The sequence below is a fragment of the Schistocerca gregaria genome, chromosome 6 (assembly GCF_023897955.1).
Source record: "Schistocerca gregaria isolate iqSchGreg1 chromosome 6, iqSchGreg1.2, whole genome shotgun sequence".
NCBI classification, from domain to species: domain Eukaryota; kingdom Metazoa; phylum Arthropoda; class Insecta; order Orthoptera; family Acrididae; genus Schistocerca; species Schistocerca gregaria.
Genome location: NC_064925.1, coordinates 397,569,671 through 397,592,800, shown reverse-complemented (window position 1 = coordinate 397,592,800; position 23,130 = coordinate 397,569,671).

The following is a 23,130-nucleotide window of genomic DNA, read 5'->3' as shown; positions in this document are numbered from 1 at the left end:
TGCCTCTCTGGTCAAATCCGTTTGTATTTGTGTAGCACTCTCGGTAGCATCCCAGGTTAGTCTGTCCGCGGCGAGCGTCTGAAGTGGTAAGATCTCCGGCTAACCGCGTGTCTGTTAAGTCCGCAGGACAATGGATTTCTTAAGTTCAGCCTAACTGAAAATTTAATCACATTTATTTCAGGTTTAGCTCTAAAATGTCTAATGTTATCTTAAATTGCAACGCAGTGTATTTCGAGTGTCAAGTTCAGAATATCTTCCAGTAGTTGCTTTGTCACTACTTTGTGAGTAAAGTGGAACCACGTGTTGATCAGTAACTCTAACTAGGATCATCCATCTTAAATGCGAATGTGCGTAAGATTGTAACATCTAGTCTTGACAATATTTTTTCAATATAACCACTTTTCTTTATGTTCAACCCACGTGGGGTGTACTTTGTGAGATCAGTACCACTCGCTTATACAATTGTTTGACCCATCAGGTTAATAGTAAGACGATAGTAACCAGTTCGAGGTTTTTATTATGTAAATTGCTTTTCGATCTAATTTATTTTAATTATCAAAATTATTGTGGAGTTACACTCTTTGTGTAAACCAAGTTGACCACGTGAAGCATGTGGTGTAACCATCAAAGTAGCCCTCAGCTATTCTTTTCGGGAAGATGTCACAGAGAGTTAGTATGTATTTAGTATACTAGTGTGTGGTAATTACATGACGGACAGGATTGTGCTACGAACGTAACTTCACTGGATGAAAATTGAATCAGTTGGTTGTAGTTAATTTCCTCTTGCATATGTTTCAACGTTCTAGAAATTCTGAACAGGGAAATGCAAAGGCTCAATCTAGATACAGTAGGGATCAGTGAAGTGAAATGGAAGGAAGACAAGGATTTCTGGTCAGATGAGTATCGGGTAATATCAACAGCAGCAGAAAATGGTATAACAGCTGTAGGATTCGTTATGAATAGGAAAGTAGGGCAGAGGGTGTGTTACTGTGAACAGTTCAGTGACCACGTTGTTCTAATCAGAATCGACAGCAGATCAACACCGACAACGATAGTTCAGGTATACAAGCCAACGTCGCAAGCTGGAGATGAACAGATAGAGAAAGTGTATGAGGATATTGAAAGGGTAATGCAATATGTAAAGGGTGACGAAAATCTGATAGTCATGGGCGACTGAAATGGTTGTAGGGGAAGGAGTAGAAGAAAAGGTTACAGGAGAATATGGGCTTGGGACAAGGAATGAAAGAGGAGAAAGACTTCTTGAGTTCTGTAACAAGTTTCAGCTAGTAATAGCGAATACCCTGTTCAAGAATCACAAGAGGAGGAGGTATACTTGGAAAAGGCCAGGAGATACGGAAAGATTTCAATTAGATTACATCATGGTCAGACAGAGATTCCGAAATCAGATACTGGATTGTCAGGCCTACCCAGGAGCAGATATAGACTCAGATCACAATATAGTAGTGATGAAGAGTAGGCTGAAGTTCAAGACATTAGTCAGGAAGAATCAATACGCTAAGAAGTGGGATACGGAAGTTCTAAGGAATGACGAGATACGTTTGAAGTTCTCTAACGTTATAGATACAGCAATAAGGAATAGCGCAGTAGGCAACACAGTTGAAGAGGAATGCACGTCTCTAAAAAGGGTCATCACAGAAGTTGGGAAGGAAAACATAGGTACAAAGAAGGTAGCTGCGAAGAAACCATAGGTAACAGAAGAAATACTTCAGTTAATTGATGAAAGGAGGAAGTACAAACATGTTCCGTGAAAATCAGGAATACAGAAATACAAGTCGCTGAGGAATGAAATAAATAGGAAGTTCAGGGAAGCTAAGACGAAATGGCTGCAGGAAAAATGTGAAGACATCGAAAAAGATATTATTGTCGGAAGGACAGACTCAGCATACAGAAAAGTCAAAACAACCTTTGGTGACATTAAAAGCAACGGTGGTAACATCAAGTGTGCAACGGGAATTCCACTGTAAAATGCAGAGGAGAGAGCAGATAGGTGGAAAGAATACATTGAAAGCCTCTATGAGGGTGAAGATTCTTCTGATGTGATAGAAGAAGAAACAGGAGTCGATTTAGAAGAGATAGGGAATCCAGTATTAGAATCGGAATTTAAAAGATCTTTGGAGGACTTACGGTCAAACAAGGCAGAGGGGATAGATAACATTCCATCAGAATTTCTAAAATTATTAGGGGAAGTGGCAACAAAACGACTATTCACGTTGGTGTGTAGAATATATGAGTCTGGCGACATACCATCTGACTTTCGGAAAAGCATCATCCACACAATTCCGAAGACGGCAAGAGCTCACAAGTGCGAGAATTATCGCACAATCAGCTTAACAGCTCATGCATCGAAGCTGCTTACAAGAATAATATACAGAAGAATGGAAAAGAAAATTGAGAATGCGCTAGGTGACGATCAGTTTGGCTTTAGGAAAAGTAAAGGCACGAGACAGGCAATTATGACGTTACAGCTCATTACGGAAGCAAAGGCTAAAGAAAAATCAAGTCACGTTCATAGGATTTGTCGACCTGGAAAAAGCGTTCGACAATATAAAATGGTGCAAGCTGTTCCAGATTCTGAAAAAAAGTAGGGGTAAGCTATAGGGAGAGACGGGTCATATACAATATGTACAACAACCTAGTGGGAATAATAAGAGTGAACGATCAAGAACGAAGTGCTCGTATTAAGAAGGGTGTAAGACAAGGCTGTAGCCTTTCGCCCCTACTCTTCAATCTGTACATCGAGGAAGCAATGATGGAAATAAAAGAAAGTTTCAGGAGTGGAATTAAAATACAAGGTGAAAGGATATCAATGATACGATTCGCTGATGACATTGCTATCCTGAGTGAAAGTGAATGATCTGCTGAACGGAATGAACAGTCTAATGAGTACACAGTATGGTTTGAGTGTAAATCGGAGAAAGACAAAGGTAATGAGAAGTAGTAGAAATGAGAACAGCGGGAAACTTAACATCAGGATTGATGGTCACGAAGTCAATGAAGTTAAGGAATTCTGCTACCTAGGCAGTGAAATGACCAATGACGTACGGAGCAAGGAGGACATCAAAAACAGACTCGCTATGGCAAAAAAGGCATTTCTGGCCAAGAGAAGTCTACTAATATCAAATGCCGGCCTTAATTTGAGGAAGAAATTTCTGAGGATGTACGTCTGGAGTACAGCATTGTATGGTAGTGAAAGATGGACTGTGGGAATACCGGAACAGAAGAGAATCGAAGCATTTGAGATGTGGTGCTATAGATGAATGTTGAAAATTAGGTGGCCTGATAAGGAAAGGAATGAGAAGGTTCTACGCAGAATCGGAGAGGAAAGGAATATGTGGAAAACACTGATAAGGAGAAGGGACAGGATGATAGGACATCTGCTAAGACATGAGGGAATGACTTCCGTGGTACTAGACGGAGCTGTAGAGGGCAAAAACTGTAGAGGAAGACAGAGATTGGAATACGTCAAGCAAATAATTGAGGACGTAGGTTGCAAGTGCTACTCTGAGATGAAGATGTTGGCACAGGAAAGGAATTCGTGACGGGCCGCATCAAACCAGTCAGGAGACTGATGACGAAAAAAAAAAAAAAATAAGGCACCAGTTTAGTTATGAATCAAGTTTAATATGCTGAAATTTCTGTGATAAAAGTTAAAATAAATTTCCCAATATAAACTGATTTATTTCTTTTTATTTAAATTCTCTTATATATATATATATATATATATATATATATATATATATATATATATATATATATATATATATCATCGGTTGTCGTATGACTATTAATAGATTGTAATTAATGTTAGTCTGGTTGGGAATTTGGTAAGCTAGACTGGATACCTGGTGAAACAGTTGCTCAGTAATGCAAGGTTAACTTCCCCAGACAGCTCACAGCTTTTATCCCACATTTATGGTCATGAATAGCAGCACTTCTCAAATTAAAGCAGCAACGTTACAACTGTACTATCCGAAAGTAAGTGATCTGTGTTTTTTAGTGTGGAATATTCATGGTTTTCTAGGTGTCTGACTTTACAAGGGAAAAAAATGGTGAGGGCCTAGTAGGACTCACGCAGTGACGATCCTAACCAACTTAATTGTGTATACAGACAGTTCATTCATTCTGCGAATCCAGGATCTCGAGTCATTGAATTGTAATGGACACTGATACTGCCAGATATCCCAGGTACACCAAGGCTTTCGAGAATGTTAAAATTCCAAGTCTGAAATCGGACGAAAAATGACAGAATAGATATTATTTTCTTGTGAGATAATTACGAATCATCAATTTTCTGATTTTTTCCTTTACTTATCTGTGGAACCTGTCTTCTTGTCAAATTTACTGATGCTAGATCAATGGAAAGTATTCTGTAGGTTTTGATGTCTGCGTTTACGAATATCAGAATATGACATACATGGCCGTGTCTTTTAATTGTATTGAGTTAGAAACTAACGTTCATCGCACAGCCAAGAAAACGGAGATTTTAGTACTTCACATAAATTTCAAGTTGATGCCTCTATCCTTTCCTGAAAAAATTTGTCTTAACACCTTAACACGTAGACTGACTGGTAGATAGTCTAGTAACAAGCAACAAAAAATTTCCTGGGGAAAAGGGAATTAATAGACAGACTTACTGTCAGACTCTCTGATAACAAGTGACAAATTAATTACTCGTGATATAACGACATATTAACAACATGCGGAGTTTTACCTTTGGCTATGGCATGAAACCAGGCTTGTTGCTAAATATCAAGATTACAGATCAACCGGAATTACCCTGCAGCTGTTGACATCTAAGTTCGTGTGTACCATCATATGTGATATGAGGATTGGGGAGAAGTGGAGTTTGTGGCACAACCTGACAAAAAGAAGGGACCGGTTGGTAGGACAAGTTTTGAGGCATCAAGGGATCCCAAATTTAGCATTGGAGGGCAGCGTGGAGGGTAGAAATCGTATAGGGAGATCAAGAGATGAATATACTAAGCAGTTTCAGAAGGATGTATGTGGCAGTAAGTACTGGGAGATGAAGAAGCTTGCACACGATAGAGTAGCATCAAACCAGTCTCAGGACTGAAGACCACAACAACAACATCGTTTGATTCCATTGACTTAGAAGCTTCACTTTTTTACCTTGCCAAGAGACCGTAGGCCTTAATATGTGACATTAATTTAGCTTCATACGTCTACCCTTCCTTAGAAAAGGGATTCTCAACAGTCGGACAATCAAACAGACAGATAACAAAGTGATTTTACAAGTGTTCCTTTTTATCCCATTGAGGTACGGAATCCGGCAAAAGAATAATTTTAATACACGCGGTGCCTACTACGTACCACAGTGGTGCAGATGAAGTCGAGGAGAACAAACTGTTATGGAAGAGTTGTGGTCTATAGAGCTGAGAAACAGCCTCAATTGGCTTACATAAACAATCCAAGTTACAGGGTATGCGCACCGAGAGAGTTTTGGCTAAAATCTTCCTCTAATATGAGAATTGTTGTACTTAAAGAACTTAAATTTGAAGATCTAATTTTATCTCAAAGTATTACGAATTTTAAGAGCCTAAAATTAGCACTTAAATCGTATTGTTTGTGTGGTCTTAGTACAAATCCATTGCGCTTGTTCATATTAGGCAGTTGTTTAAAGAATGTGTAATAAAACCTTTCTCTTTCACTACCCTCACGGGGAAATACAATTTAATATTAACGAAATAGACAACTAGAAATAGAGAGACTATTGAAACCCTCGCGCAGTGTACACACACTGTGTCTCAGCTTGGCAGACCGCAAGTGACCCGTGTCGAAAACTTCGTCTTGACTTCCCCTATCAGTGTAGTGTTTTTAAAAAGTTATCGGTTACACTCTCTATATTCACACGTCTGTGTACGATGGGCGTTCAGTAAGTAACACATCACATTTTCTTTTTTCTCGACCAGTTTCGATCGAAAACAATGTGGAATTTGCTGTGGGACATTGCTCAATATTCAAATTTCAGCCCCTATAGTTCCATGAAGTTCCGATACGTGGTGGCATTCTGAATAGCGTCTACGTATAACGGAGGTACGTTCCAAGCAGGGAGCTGTCATTGAGTTTCTTTCGGCAGAAAGTCAGAGCGTCGCAGATATTCATACTCGCTCCTAGAATGTCTACGGAGACATGGCGGTGGACAAATGTACGATGAGTCGTGGGACGATGAGTTTGTCATCACAGCAACAGGGGCGCGCAAACTTGTCCGATCAGACGCATGCTGTCTAGCCGCACACAGGTGTGACACCTGTGATGTTGGGTCGTGCTGACACTCTCGGCCAGCCGCTGTGGCCGAGCGGTTCTACGAGCTTCAATCTGAAACCGAGCTGCTGCTGCGGTCGCAGGTTCGAATATTGCCTCGGGCGTGGATGTGTGTGATGTCCTTAGGTTAGTTACGTTTCAGCAGTTCTAGGTTCTAGGGGACTGCTGACCTCAGATGTTAAGTCCCATACTGCTTAGAGCGGTCTGAACCAGTTTTTGGACACTCTAGTTCGATGTAACCAACGAATCAAAATCAAACACATCGCTGCTCAACTGGACGTCTCTGTTGCTAATGTTGACATCCTAGTCCACCAGCAGAGGGACTCAGTGGAGTGTGCCCACTGGGTTTCTCGCCACAGAACAGGAGAATATGAAGGGCTATGAATGACCACCCATGCGGAAATGCTTGCGCCCTACGATGCTGATCGTGACACGTTTGGGAAACGTAGTCACAGGGATGAAAAATGGGTTCATCACGAACCGGAAACAAAACGGCTATCCATGGAGTGGCACCACAACGTCTCTCCTCAGAAGGAGGAATGTTCAAAGCCACACCCTCATCAAGTAAATTCATGGCGACGGTCTTCTGGGACTGTGAAGAGATTATTTTGTTTCACGACCTCCTTCATGGTGCAACAATCAGCTATGAAATGTATTGTGCTACGCTCAGCAAACTTGAAGAAACGACTTGACGGTGTTCCTCGCCACACAAATGAGCACGAACGCCTCCACCATGACAACACCATACCTCACACAAGTGTGTGTACCAGAGAAGAGCTCACAAAACGTCACTGGAGTGTTCTTCCTCATCTACTCTACATCCCGTATCTCGCACCTTCTGCCTCGGCCCAATCAAAGATGCACTATGCAGGAGGCAGTACGTGGATAAAAGTGGAAATGGGGTGTGGCTAGTGCCTCCAGTCGGGTAGACCGTTCGCCTGGTGCAAGTCTTTCGAGTTGACGCCACTTCGGCGACTTGCGTGTCTTTGGGGACAACACAATATCCAGTCCCTGAGGGGAGAAAATCTCAGACCCAGCCAGGAATCGAACACGGACCGTTAGGTATGACCACTCAGCTACCAGGGGTGGACAGTACGAGGATGATGGGAAGGTTATTGTGCAACAAGACGTTGGCTCAAACGTCGACATGTACAGGGCTACCATGAGGGCATACTGGCACTGCACAGTGAACTGGCTTAAGGCCTTCATAATGGACGCAGGTTATGTTAAGAAACAGATTTTTCTGGCCGAAGGTGTGGGGAAGAGTATAGACTTCTGGAATCCTGGATAAAACCAACCTGGTTTCAGAAGACAAACAGGATCACTTGTTGAATGCCACTCGTATTTAAATGTGTCTATGAGATCTGTACTTTTAGTTACTTATGAACAATCCATTTACGAACTAATGATGTAGTCTTGCCTTGTTAACCTGACCCAGTTCTATGACTGTGGTAGCTGTCGCTCAGACGGAATGACTATGTAATTTAGTGCAGATTCACAACATTAGTTAGCACGTTTAAATGATGATAATTACGGCCTCTTAATTCAGCTTAGGAGGAAAACCGGGAGGGGCTGCACCAGTGGTGATTTTACACACTTCATTCACCTGTAGAACACAAATTTATTTTACACAGCTTCTGTCACATATTAGCTTTCTTTTTTAAAAATAAATAAAGGCCCAAGCAATGAGACTCTCATTTAAAACTCAAGGCCAATTTAAATAATTAACAGAAAATTTCAAGTTAACTTCAACCCAAGATAAGTTAACGTTCTTCCAGACAATACACAGAATGTAATAAGGGTAAAGCGGTAATAAAGGCACACGAAAATCTAAATAACAGTACCAGAACAGATCAGAATGACCTTAGTTACTAAATGATTATAATAAAACATGATTAAAACCTGACTGATTAAAAACAAACATAAAACCATGCTTAAAAGTATGAAATACGGTTTAACATCAATGTCTAAGAGAGATAATTTTAAACCCAGAAATCCCATAGACTGAAGATTTAACACTTTTTCCAATAACTCTAAAATTAAAAGTAACAACATTCAAGGAATATGTTGAGATCCAAATGCATATCAAAATCTTTTAAGACGAAAGCCACAATCTAAGGGAATCAAATTATTCTATGCAAAAACTTCACTTGAACAGGAATATTAAATAGTGCAGCTGTGGTTGGAGAAAACGGCACGAAAGTCAGACAGCAGCGAAAGCTGCCGAGTGTATACACTTTAAATGACAAACAGCCGGCTAAGCAAGCTGACAGGGAGCGAATAAGTGGGGCTCGATCCTGGGTAACACATACCAGCAAAGAAGAACAAAACATTATGAACGACTGTTCCACACAGACAGATACTTTTAATATACCGAATTCCAAAGCAGAGCCGTGCACCAAATAAATAACTCTCAGGGTAGCTCCTAACAAAACTTAATTGCTTCTGTAATGTGTTAACCAAATGATGTAACAAACATGCTACAAATATTTGTAGCAAAAGTAATTTCAGCTATAAAATAGTAATATCGGGAAATTTAACCATTAAAGCAGCCACAAAGCCACATTCAAAGCCCATCCGTACACACATTAGTCCACAGCCATTTGCAGAGAAAAAGTGCATCCAGAAGTAGACTAAAATTAATTTGAGCCATTTAAATAGAACAGACAAATTATATCATTTCTTAGGCGGCAAAGGCCATTAGCATAGGCTTCTACGAAACCAGAACAACATCATAGCTAATCAAAAATAGGCCAATACAATATCAAAAGCGACACATATTCTGACGTGAACGGTTTTGTCCGTGGTAACTGGTAATACTAACAATTTTACTGCACCCACAATTGAAAATAACATGACCAATCATTTACTTTAAAAATCAGAAGAATTAATGGGAGCGAACAAGAATACGTAACGCCTACACTAATGCATAGAAGAGGGGAAGGGGGAGTGCCAACAAAACCTACCAGATAAGCTTTCATCTGGAGAACAGTGGTTTACACTGGCCAAAGGTTCACAAACACCACAGATTCTTAAGGATAACACATAAAATAAATTATAATATCAGCCAGTGACTCAGAGAAAATTGGCTACCATAACTTGGACTCACGTTACCCTTCGAATACCATGGAGACACGGGCGTCCGTACCCTACAAACAGAAGGAAAACAGACGAAAGTGAGAGTGAAAACTGCCCTGAAAGCTCGGCGCCCATCTGATAAATCATAGCAAAAACCACATCGGTGCTCAATAACTCACACTAGATAACATGACGTCAATATTGGTCGTCTGCCAATAGCCAAAACCACAGTGAAGAAGTTCCACGGGAAGCTCGTTACAGCTTCACTCCTAGCTCATACTGCCCACCATACCAGCCAGCACGTCCGGAGCAGTTACACATGTTAGTCAACGATCATAAAAATTGAGTGAAAATCCCCAGGAATCGTATGTAAACGATCAGAGCGGCAATTCTCTGTGACTAGTAAAATGACCAACACAGCGTATTAGATTTGTTGATGTTTAGTATTGTTTTCAGGAGTGGTAGCTTACATTATCAGTGTGGACAACTACCATCTACTACTGTGAGACAGCGCTATGAGCACCTGAGAAAGTTTAAAAACTGGCTCATCGTGAATCTCCATTTGGCCATCTGGTCGATTCGTTCAGTATCCAGATATGTGGGGCGTTTGGATTTGACGTTGGACTACTGTGGGATTTCTTGCGGATATGAGGACAGCACACGTGTTGTGAAGGTTCTAGTGGAGCACATTTCATCAGCACAAGTGAGGATCGTACTATTGTGCACGAAAAATGTCGTAAGCTCTTCATATCTGCCCCTGCTGTCCGAGAACAAGTAATGGACTCCTGGCAACATTCTATGGTATTTTGCACTATTGGTCGCAAACTATGAGCAGTCGGACTAGGAGGTTACCGTCCCTCGCGTAGAAAGAGACCGAAAACAGCATTTGGTGTGGTATCGCGATCAAGGAGCTTGGACTGCTGCTGAATGGCGTTGCACTGCGTTTAGAGATGAACTGCACTAACCCAGACGACTATCGTCGGGGAACAGTTACCATTCGTCCAATGTTATGGAGGTGCACAGCGTTGTTACTTCAAGCGTCAGTGTATGAGGAGCCATTGCGTCTTCAGTTCACGGCTAGTGTTGAAGGAGGGAGTTCCTACGGCGTAACTGTGCATCACGGACTTCCTTCGTCCTCACGTGTTACCTTTCTTGTGACAGTTTCGTGGTGTCATTTTCCAACAGCACAATGTTCTTCTTCACTTTGTACGTAGATCTCGGCTGTCTGCGTGAAGCATAGGTACTCGCAGCCAGCATGATCTCCAGATCCTCCCTTCCTCATCTGCCCCACAGAGCCACACCTTCATTTATTTTCTACCAGTGTACACTGTGCACTAGCAGAGCAGTGCCAATGGGAAGCATTCTGTAGTCGTTACGTTACGAAGTCGAAAAATGGTTGGAGAACGCTGAACGAGTAGACGACAAGGTCCACCTCTCTTCAGGTGGAGGTCGATTGCTTGCCCATATTTTCAATCGGAATAGGTAGCCATCTATGTAACGCTGGTGAATGGAAAACAGTTGAAGTGTCTTTTGTTACAGCAGGTCGCGGGTTGTGTCTGGAAACGCCGCCCTCCAGGTGAACGGCTGTATTCCGCTGGGCTTCCATGGGGTATGCTGCAGTAATCGAAGGCATCACCATAGCTGTGCATTTTAAGATCTTTATTGCAGTGCGCCTACATCCAGTTATGTTTGGTAATATCTTCCCCGACGGCGACTGCATTTTCTGACAGTGGTTTTAGGAACATTTTAGTGAACGCGCTTCGATGTCTTTGTCACTAAATTTACTTGACTTGAACCGGATGAAACCCATCTGGAATACTATCGGACGCCAGCTGCACGGCAACAAACCACCGACCTGTAAATTACGGAAATTGCGTGACCTGTGCATAATATCTGGTGGTCGTGCTTCGGTAGCTCAGATGGTAGAGCACTTGCCCGCGAAAGGCAAAGGTCCCGAGTTCGAGTCTCGGTCGGGCACACAGTTTTAATCTGCCAGGAAGTTTCATATCAGCGCACACTCCGCTGCAGAGTGAAAATCTCATTCTGGAAACATCCCCCAGGCTGTGGCTAAGCCATGTCTCCGCAATATCCTTTCTTTCAGGAGTGCTAGTTCTGCAAGTTTCGCAGGAGAGCTTCTGTAAAGTTTGGAAGGTAGGAGACGGATACTGGGAGAAGTAAAGCTGTGAGTACCGGGCGTGAGTCGTGCTTGGGTAGCTCAGATGATAGAGCACATGCCCGCGAAAGGCAAAGGTCCCGAGTTCGAGTCTCGGTCGGGCACACAGTTTTAATCTGCCAGGAAGTTTCATATCAGCGCACATTCCGCTGCAGAGTGAAAATCTCATTCTCGCTACCAATGTCTTGTTGAACGTGACTTGGAGAATCACTGCTGTATTTGATCTCGAATGTGCTCCCATATGTTATTAAGGAGGAGGTCATAATGTTTAGGCTCGTCAGTGTACAACTGACACGTTGTAGCGGTTCAGGTGTTTGTTTTTTTTGTGATTCTGTGTAAGGCCAAATAGCGAAGCACTGCAGCATGAAGAGACAACCAGCAGGTACAGTATGACGGCAGCTACTTACGGCAACAAGGGCATTTGTTCATTTTGAGACGGGCCAGGCAAGTAACCACATTCCTGCCCATGCACCAAAAAGGGCGTTGCATCGACAGGCTGAGCCAGGTAATTACTACACCTTGCCCTGTATGCGGCCCAAAGTGATACACCATACCAACTGAGCTCGTGACTTGTATATAAACTTACCGATTTCAGTTAAGGGATGATCAGTCCTGTAGCGACTGTTGGGACGACAAGGCTATGTTGGGTGACCAGGGGACATGGAAATGCCTTCATCACTTCGCGCCTCCGCCATCGCATGCTCATCTGCTACGGAACCTCTCTTCGGGCTTAGTAGCGTACCACTGGGGATTCTCTTTCTTGCCCACTGCAGCAGCAACAGCCTCCTGCCCAAGGGCAACAGGTCAATTGCACAGCAGTCCAGCGCCCATCAGTCTTCACTGGTGCGGGGACCTTGCGCAGCCATTCATTGGGGTGGAACTTCTCACTGACAGGCTACCTTCCCCTTTCCGCATTCTGGGGATGCGCAGCGCCGCTGACGCCATCAGTTTGCCGAGCGCCCTACCAAACTGAGGAGAAGATTATGACAAATCCACCACCTGATTCCCCAGGCTTATCCGCAGCCATTCGAGCGTTTCTGAAAAAGCGACGGTCAAAGGTTTCTAGGTACTTTAGGTGTCTTTTACTGATATACATCATCAGACTCAGTGGTGGTTCAGTGCTCACTAATGCTTCTCTATCCGGAACTGAATATTTCCCGTGGGCAATGACCGATTCAGTGACTTCATTTAGCGCGCATGCTTTTTTCTGGATACGCCCTAATAAACAACATTGTGCAGTTTTCAAGATCTCTAAGTCCCAACAACTATCTAACTTTGTCTGTACGTTCCCATCCTTCATTTTACATATTCGATTCTCTGAACTGTTGTTTACACACACACTAGTGAGAAGAGGGGCGTTGACGATCTACTGATATGTCACCATCAAGCGGGTCTTCTCCCACTGATGTGAAAGGTGATCGCCAGTCTTTGCGAGGACGTGCTGGTGCTACGGACATGGATTAATAGACGTTATTGGGGTCTTTACAGACAGGTGCAAACTCCTGAATTATCTGTTTTTTTTTTTTTGGAAGGATTCTTCTTATGTTTAGGGCAGAAATGGCGGTGGCAGTAGCTTCTCCGTTTTTTGTAGCTTTCGGTATATTCAGGAATTTGGGGAACTTCATATTAAAAAGGAAACTGGTCAGATCATGCCCCCAGTAAGCAGGAAACACGTTTTAGAAGGCCAGTCCGGCACAAAGAGAATGGTTAACATCGCGGCTTCCTAGTTTTGCCCTCCGAGCTCGTAACCCGATTATTGTTTTTTGCTTTATTTCATTTTGATTGTTTTCGTTTATCTACACATGTCCATAGAAGATTTCTTCACTAATGTTGCTTATAAAATTATGAGATAGAAGAGCGCTAACTTAATTGTAAAATTACAACTGCATTTGATTAGTAAGAGTTACACATTCATTATAATGTATATGTGTGTATGGTCTGTTGTGGGGTTACAATCTTTTTAAATTCTCATATTCTGATATTTCGTTCTGGTATCATTTCCTAGGTTTTATTCATATTTCTTCCTTCATGAAGGCTTGGTGCGTTGCCTTGGATGATAGCGATGGTAGAAACATGACGTTCCTTTGTAAGAATCCCACTTGGGAATGAGACGTCCTTAACACTGTTGAAGATTTCGCACTCGGGCAACTATTTCGCAGGAAACAGAGAATAATGATACACTTTTCCGAAAACTGGCAGTTTGTATAGATTATGAATTAAGATACACCACAGGAAATTCACCGAAACCAATCTCGAACAATTTTCCCATTTTCTTTTAATTCATTGACCTGACATAAAGTTCCTGGACGACTAAGGACAACTGCTACGGTCGCAGGTTCGATTCCTGCCTCGGGCATGGATGTGTGTAATGTCCTTAGGTTAGTTAGGTTTAAGTAGTTCTAAGTTCTAGGGGACTGATGACCACAGATGTTTAGTCCCATAGTACTCAGAGCCATTTTCTTGGACTAAGGACAACGTTATATCAGTATAAAACGGAAAACGTTCGTGAAATTATCTCCAGCAGACATAGGTAAATAAATGAAAAATGAAAGTAAAAGTAATGATCGGGTTTCGAACAAGGGGTGCAAAATTACAAAACCGTGACATTAACAGCTATGCCATCATTTCGACTGAGATTATTGTCCGGAAAAGCGCACATAAGAAATCTGGAAAATACCTCGAAAACTTCGTCCGGTTATTTTCAGAAACGGACGAGTGTCTACGGATAAGCTGAGAGACGTGATCGCTTGATTCTTCTTCCACTGAGCGAAGTTTCTAGGAAATCAGATTATGTCAATTGCCCTGTTCTCCATGTGAGTCACGTGTTGCTAAGCTGCGCATTGGTGTCAGAAATCATATGCACACATCACAACCGCAGTTGCTGTCACTGCCCGGAGCGACCGCCTGCAAAGCGAGAGGCTCGTGGCCCCTACATCGCAGCGTCCATTAAAAAGACTTCGCCAGCGATTCTCGCCCCAGATCAGATATCGCAGGGAGCGAGAGATACCAAAATACAAATGATCACTGACGATTGCAGGGACTTAATAGTGATCGCCTCGGCATGCTGTCTACAAGCGATGAACGTCTCCAAAGATTTGAATCAATACCAACAAAGCTGTGCTTCAAATGTACATTCTCAGAAATTTCTATCTCAAATTAAGGCCTATATTTGATACTAGTAGATTTCTCTTTGCAAGGAATGCCGTTCTTTTCAGTAATAGTCTGCTTTTGACGTCCTTCTTGCTCCGTCCGTTATCGGTTATTTTGCGGTCTTTGTGGCCGAATTCCTTAACTTCATCAGCTTCATGACCATCAATCCTGATGTAAAGTTTATCTCTGTTCTCATCTATGCTACGTCTCATTACTTTCGTCTTTCATCGATTTACTCTCAATCCATCTTCTGTACTCATTAGGCTGTTTATTCCATTCACTACACCGTGTAATTGGTCTTCGTTTTCATTCGGTGTAGCAGTGTTCAAAATGGTTCAAATGGCTGTGAGCACTATCGAACCTAACATCTGAGGTCATCAGTAGCCTATAACGTAGAACTGCTTCAACCCAACTAACCTAAGGTCATCACGCACATCCATGCCCGAGGCATGATGCGAACCTGCGACCTTAGCAGTCGCACGGTCTGGACTGAAGCTCCTAGAACCGCTCGTCCACCGCGGCCGGCGATGTAGCAGTGTCATCAGTGTATTGCATTACTGATACCTTTCCAACTTGAATTTCAATTCCACTCCTGAAACTTTCCTTTAATTCTATTATTGCTTCTTCGATGTATAGATTGAACAGAAGAGGTGAAAAACTACTTCCCTGCCTTACACGATATTGAAGCCGATCCCTTCGTTCATGTTAGTCCAGTTTTGTTATTCCCTCTTGGCTCTTGTATATACTGGAAATTACCCGTCTCTCCTTATAGCTTTTTCCTACTTTTCTCAGAATTTCGAACGTCTTGCACCGTTTTACATTGTCTAACGATGTTTCCAGGTCGACAGAACCTACGAACGTGTCTTGAATTTGCTTTAGTCATGCTTCCATTATCAACCGCAATGTGAGAATGGTCTCTAAGGTGCCTTAACCTTTACTAAAGCCAAACTAATACTCATCTACCACATCCTGTACGTTACTCTTTCAGGAAAATTGATGCATGATCTGTTAAGCTGATTGTGTGATAATTCTCGCACTTGTCGTCTCTTGCAGTCTTCGGAACTGTGTAGATGATATATTTTAGAGAGTGAGATGGTGTGTCGCTTGGCTCGTACATTCTACACATAAACGTAAATAGTAGTCTTGTTGCCACTTTCCGAAATGATTTTAGAGTTTCTGATGAAACATTATCTACCTGCCTTATTTGAGATTAAGTCTTCCGAAGCTCTCTTAAATTCTGAATCTTATACTGGATCCCTATCTCTTCTAAATTGAGCCCTGTTGCTTCTTCTGTAACATCAGACAAATCTTCCCCCTCAAAGAGCCCTTTAATGTACCCTTTCCACCTATCCGCTCTCTTCTGTGCATTTAAGAACGGAATTCCCTAATGTTATCACCCATGCTTTTAATTTCACTGAAGGTCCTTTTGACTTTCCTATGTGTTGAGTCAGTCCTTCAGGCAAGAATTTCTTTTTCGACTTATTCACATTTTTTAAGCAGCCATTTTATCTTAGCTTCCTTGCAGTTCCTGTTTATTTCATTCCGCAGCTACTTGAGTTTCTGTATTCCTGAATTTCCTGAACATTTTTGCACCTCCTTCTTTCATCGATCAACTGAAGTATTTCTTCTGTTACCCATGGTTTAATTGTAGTTACCTTCTTTGTACCTAAATTTTTCTTTGCAAGTTCCGTGATTGCCTTTTTTACGTATGTCCATTTCTCCTCAATTGTCCTGCCTAATGAGCTACTCCTTATTGATTCTCCCTGACTAATCTCTTAAACTTAAGCCTGCTCTTTATCACCACTACATTGTGATCTGAGTCTATATCTGGTCCTAGGTACGCCTTACAATCCAGTATCTGATTTCGGTATCTCTGTCCGACCATGGTGTAGTCTAAATGAAATCTTCCCGTATCTACCGGCCTTTTCCAAGTTTATCTCCTCCTTTTGTGATTCTTGAACAGAGTATGGTAGGGTTTCTGCACTTAACTTAGGATCCACTTAGCAACTAATAAATACAAGACACCCTCCGTTGGCAAATTTACTTTTATTGTAATTTTAATTAACGTGGAAGCCATAAAAACACCAAAAATGGAGGCAAAATATAAGCATCTAAAAGCTACTAAAAAAAGGAATGAAATCACTTAAATTTGTTTCCACAAGAGGAGAATACAACGCCCATATTCGGACCTTACTAACAGTTACATATTACTGACATTAAATATAACAAATAATCATACATGTGACAAGAACAAATGAATAACACTATCAATCATTACAGATGAGATACGACTATATCCACGAAGGTTCGCGCCCTGGCAAGGGAGATACTTAACTTCAACATATAAGGTGCTTACAATAAGCCCTAATTCCACACGACAAACGTAGGAACGATATGAGAGAGACAAATGTACTGAAGGAGGATAGCCGGATGTGTCGTAGTATAAAGGGCCACTATCAACACCCTTGAATACGTCAGCTTCAAAATTGTTAAGGCTTTCGTGGCCACTTGTTGTCAAACAGCCTATTGGCTTCTGTTTCGGGTTCCAATGATTTTTCTGACGTTTCGCCAGCACGAGTGGCTGGCATTGTCAAAGCTTCACCCTTCATTGGCAATGGAGCCAATAGGCACATCAGTTTCAGCTACCTGCAACATAAACAGAGACATTTGTAGCTTCTTAAAAACCATTAACATGAAAAAGTACTACGTGTAACGCACTAATAAAATATAAACGACTACTTCACAGAACTAGTTCCTCTTTAGACAAAGCAAACAGAAGAATATTAATAACACGTAAAATACTTCTAATGTATTGCAACTAAGGTACCACGTAATAGAATATCGCCTTGAGCTCATAGAATACTCAGTCCGACTTGCCTGTTTATAGGTCTTACAACTCAACAGTGTCAGCTTAAGCAAACCCGCGAATACAAACTCGAAATATGACAGGAATAATGATTGAAGTCACTGACAATGCTAGGCTGCCACGCAGAGGAGACAATAATAATTTACAGCGGAACACAACCGACCTTACATCTCCAATTTAGTATAATCATAATAAACAATTTTATGTATAATAATTACTTACTGTACCACGACAACATCCGAATAACACTTATTACCCAAGGTAGGTACTGGTATCGAAAGGCACCTTTAGTCACAGGGAGTTCGGGTGTATTCACTTATTGGAAGGGTTTCAACTCTACATTCCTTTTCACATAGCTCTCTGTTTACACACTTCTATAACTTCTGCAACTAAAGAAGGGCATATAAATGCACATATAACTGACACAGATTTAAGTAGAATAAAACAGCTCCTTAGTACGGCGCAAATGGCTTCATTTGCTTTACACGTGGAATATCTTCACCATTCCGTAATTTCGAAATATATTCAACAACGAGTGAGAGCAAGACGTCGCCGTGGTATCATCGATTTACTTCACAAAATATTCTGCACAGACATAAGGCAGACGAAGCGTTTTCACATGCAACAGCGACGAGCATCACACATTTCCTCCGTCTCGCCATAGATACATCTCAACTTCAATGGCCAGTAACATGAACCTATACATGCCCTCGCAGCAGAAAAGCCAAAAAACACAACAGTGCCCCACCGCGATACCAAGTCCGAGGTCCCATCAAGTCAAAGCCTGGATCGCTCGCTAACTCTGCCCATAGTGTACAGGCGTCGTACCACAGGATTCACGGTAAACGTCAATAAGCCACCTCCGACCATGCGAATATCCACTCCGCAGTCTCTTTTTCTCTTCCTGTTAACCACCCGACCACCGGCCTGAATCGCGGAAGGCAAAGACGGTGACCCCTATAATCGATGGCAGCGATTGCATTCTAAGTGCGAGAACACTGGCGCCAGACGCGCCTCGGCTCAGAGTATTCACAATTACTAGCTGAAATTTGTTACAGAACTCAAATAGTCTTTTTCCTCTCTCATTCCTGGTTCCAAGACCATATCCACCTGTAATTATTTCTTCGGCTTCTTCCCTTACAACTGCATTCCGTACCATTAGATTTCCATCTCGTTTTGCGTAATGTGTCACCTTTTCAGTATCCTATTATACTTTCTCTGTCTCTTCATTTTCAGCTTGCGACGTCGGCATATACACCTCAACAATCGTTGTCGGTGTTGGTTTGTTGTCGATTCTGATAAGAACTATCTGTCACTAAACTGCACACAGTAACACATTCTCTACGCTACCTTCCTATTCATAACGAATTCTACTGCACTTATACTATCTTCTGCTGCTGTTGATACTACCCTATATTCACCTGACCAGAAATCCTTCTCTCCTTTCAGTTTCACCTCACTGACCTCTACTACATCCAGATTGAGGCTTTGCATTTCCCTCTTCAGATTTTCTAGCTTTCCTACCACGTTCAAGTTTCTGATATTCCACGCCCGACTCGTAGAACGTTATCCTTGCGTTGATTATTCAATCTTTTTCTCACCGTCACCTGGCCCTTGGCAGTTCTCTCCCAGAGATCCGAATGGGAACTATTGCGGAATCTTTTGCCGATGGAGAGATTATCATTAGACGTTTTGAATTACAGACCACATCTCCTGTGGATACAAGTTATGTGACTTTAATGCAGTGGTTTCCTTTGCCTTCTGCACACTCACGCCGTTGATCATTGCTGAATCTATCACCTTCAGGAGTAGTTTCCCACCATAAGGAAAAGAGAGTGTCCTGAACCTCTGTAAGCTCCTCCACCCTCTTTGATAAGGCCGTTGGCAGAATGAGGGTAACTTACGCGGGAAATCTTCGTCGCCAATACTGACTATTAATCAGAATTTTAGCGGACGCGTGTTTAGAACCGTGGACCGAGGACGTTTGGATTACCAATCAAAGACGCTACCCCCAGACGACGGGGTAAATCCTGTGGGCACAGGAGTCTTCATATGAAACTGCTCTCACACTACAGATTGACTGAAGTCTCGTCCTACCACCGTACTCATCTCGATGCCCAGCCGCCGACCATCCAAACGTAGATACCCAGACACTCGCTGGCATATTTCAGTGTACATTGTCGACAGAGCCCGATTGTACGCCAGATGTAGTTTATCTCTGTGTGATAAACGATCAGTTACTCGTACGTGCGTCGTATAAAGAGGGTGCACCTTGAGGCTCTCTGGTTTGCAACCAGTAAGACCATGATTATAATCATAATTATTAATGTGAATGTTTTGTCGTTAACGTCTCTGTAGATTGGCTTGTGGGACGCACGTGGCCTCCGTTGGAAGTCAAGATGAAGGGACGTGATGTAGAACACATGAGGACTGCCAGCAATGGCGAAGAAAACTGCTGGCCACGTCAGCAGAAAATCATTGTTAACGCCAGGGAAAAGATTCGTCAGATGTAGCAAATGTGATAGATACCGATTTTAGGGAAGTAACTGTTTAGAAGAGGACATTATAAGGAAATAACCATGATTCGGGAGAAACAATTAATTTACCTCTATAATGCGAGTCTGACACACTTGAATTTAATTTTGACTAAGAACTGAAACCGTCTGTTGAGCTCTTTCAGTAGTAGAGCGAACATAACCATTGGCCAAAACTCTGAGACATAAAGTGTATAATAAAATTAATGGAGAAGTCAAAAACAAAGAATGAATTTTGCCATTGCGTGAAAGAACTGGGAAGAGAGGGAGGGGTAATCGTCATGTAAATTAGTATTTTGCTGTTGGAGAGAACACAGTGCTTAGCATATAAATGAAGCTTACAATATTCAGCAGGAATTCGTATTGATACCTAACTCGTTAATATTTAGGTTTCTCGAAGTTGACGCAGAGAATGCCATGTGAAATATCTACATAAAAAATGCGAGGACTATCGATGTTATAAAGAAGTAAAACAATTTTAAGCGGTTTACTTGATTACCATATTAAATTCAAAATGATACGCACATTGGAAATATGGCATTTTGGTATGGTCCAATATTCCCAAAATATTTTGTGCTCATTACAGTGTAGAAATATATCAAAAGTGATCTTGCCATCGCTAAGCATATCTAGTTAACGCAACATGTATTTGCAACGAACTGGTATCTCCAATTCTACTTCTGCTTCGAACTAATTCTAGTGATATATTGAAAACAAAATAGTACGTGAGAACAAGAAATATAGTAAGCAAATGTTTCCAGGGATAATTTAAAAAAATATACACTAAAACAACTTGTTCCGTTTTAAAATACGTGGCTCTTTTTCAAACGTAGAATCGAAAGTTCCATGTCTCTCTACTCATCGAAAAGATGAAGCAAAGAGGGAAATGTCAGAGTTCTAGTGTAAGGCAGATCACCCCACAAGTTTACTCCCCTGTAAATTATAATGGTTCTGCTAGTTCGAGCGCAAGAGTCAGCAACTGGTCTTTTGCTGTGTAAGGAATTTCGGAGCTCGATCGAGAGTTTCTGCGGAAAGAGTAATTTGTGTGCTCTTCGCCAACAAAGACGACGCGAAGTTTGCGTGGAGAGCAACCACAGTTCTCTTCCTTGCAATTTCCCGCCCCCCTTTTCAGCCAGCACAATAACCCAGCCACCGACAATGGGACTAATAAAATTTGAAAGCTATCAGACACGGCGCTACACAATGGCGAAAGAAGATTTCTATAGCGAAGGAGCAGTGAAGTTCGCATTCTGGCCCGTGTTGGAAATTGTGACATAAATGTTAGATAAGAGCTTCGTCGTAATGGCTTGCACTGCCGCTGCACGGCTGCGGGGCAGACCGGAGGGTTCTGATCGTCCCTCCTGCTACTGTATTTATGTGTAATTCTTTTCAGCGAGAATAGCTGGCTGGAGTTTTACGATTTATTGTATTTACGGCAACAGCGTTTATTTTTCAGCAGTATTCGCACTTGTTTTAACAACGAACGATCGTGCCGCGTACAGCGTGACCCAAAAGTCCGTTAACATTTGAAAATTGAGTGCTTCACGGGATAACGTCGGTAGAGAGGTAACAAGTGATAAACATGATTGAAATGACATGAGACTTTACTGAAACAAAATGTACGTAAACTGAGCAAGAGATAGCGCTTCATACGCTACAAAACAGTAGCTAGTATAATAACTGATTTTTAGGAAAGACGAAGTACTTCACCTCACAGATGTTAAAGTAACCTGTGGCGTGCCACAGGGTAGTGCTATGAGACCATTGCATTTCACAATATATAGAAATGACCTAGTAGATAGTGTCGGAAGTTCCATGCGACTTTTCGCGGTTGATGCTGTAGTATACAGAGAGGTTGCAGCATTAGAAAATTGTAGCGAATTGCAGGATGACGTGCAGCGGATAGGATCTTGGTGTAGCGAGTGGCAACTGACCCTTAACATAGCCAAATGTAATGTATTGCGGATACTTAGAAAGATTATTGTATGATTATATGATAGCGGAACAAAAATTGGTGCAGCTACTTCCTTACAATATCAGGGAGTATGCGTGCGGAACGATTTCCAGTGGAATGATCACATAAAATTAATTGTTGGTAAGGCGGGTACCAGGTTGAGATTCATTGGGAGAGTCCTTAGAAAATGTAGTCCATCAACAAAGGACGTGGCTTACAAAACACTCGTTCGACCTATACTTGAGTATTGCTCATCAGTGTGGGATCCGTACCAGGGCGGGTTCATAGAGGACATAGAGAAGATCCAAAGAAGAGCGGCGCGTTGCATCACAGGGTTATTTGGTAAGCGTGATAGCGTTACGAAGATGTTTAGCAAACTCAAGTGGCTGAGTCTGCAAGAGAGGCGCTCTGCATCGCGGTGTAGCTTGTTGTTCAGGTTTCGAGAGGGTGCGTTTCTGGATGAGGTATCGAATATTTTGCTTCCCCCTACTTATACCACCCGAGATCACGAATGTAAAATTAGAGAGGTTCGAGCGCACACGGGGGCTTTCCGGCCGTCGTTCTTCTCTCGAACCATACGCGATTGGAACAGGAAAGGGAGGTCATGACAGTGTCACGTAAAGTGCCCTCTGCCACACACCGTTGGGTGGCTTGTGGAGTTTAAACGTAGATGTAGAGTTTCAGGTAACCTACAACCAATAATCACACTGATTGATGACAGGGAACCTGGAACGCTAAGCACAACGGAAGTGGCAGCTCAGTTCAAAAATGGTTCAAATGGCTCCGAGCACTAAACTTCTGAGGTCATCAGTCCCCTAGAACTTAGAACTACTTAACCCTAACTAACCTAAGCACACCACACACAACCATGCCCGAGGCACGATTCGAACCTACGACCGTAGCGGTCGCGCGGTTCCAGACTGTAGCGCCTATTTCCGCTTGGCCACACGGCCGGCGGCAGCTTAGTACATGATCCTCAAAGAAGGTATCGTTTATACGTGTATCATTGTGGCATCGGGCGCCATCCTCCAGAAAAGTCGTATCGACCAGTAGGTCTTTATCGGCCAAGATA